This window comes from Sinocyclocheilus grahami, unplaced genomic scaffold (genome assembly GCF_001515645.1).
Source record: "Sinocyclocheilus grahami isolate Dianchi unplaced genomic scaffold, SAMN03320097.WGS_v1.1 scaffold312.1, whole genome shotgun sequence".
Classification (NCBI taxonomy): domain Eukaryota; kingdom Metazoa; phylum Chordata; class Actinopteri; order Cypriniformes; family Cyprinidae; genus Sinocyclocheilus; species Sinocyclocheilus grahami.
Genome location: NW_015505491.1, coordinates 1,073,998 through 1,074,268, shown reverse-complemented (window position 1 = coordinate 1,074,268; position 271 = coordinate 1,073,998).

The window sequence follows — 271 nt, the reverse complement described above, 5'->3', positions numbered from 1 at the left end:
AATAACGGTTTTCTATTTGAATATATTTTAAAATGTAATTTATTCTTGTTATGGTAAAGCTGAATTTTCAGCAGCCGTTACTCATTCTAATATCCTGATTTTGTGCTTAAGAATCATTTATTATTATTACCATATTTGAAAAGAGATTTGCTACTCAAAAACAGCATTATTTGAAATATATATATATATATATATGTATGTGTGTGTGTGTGACCCTGGACCACAAAACCAGTCATAAGGGTCAATTTTTAAAAATTGAGATTTATACATC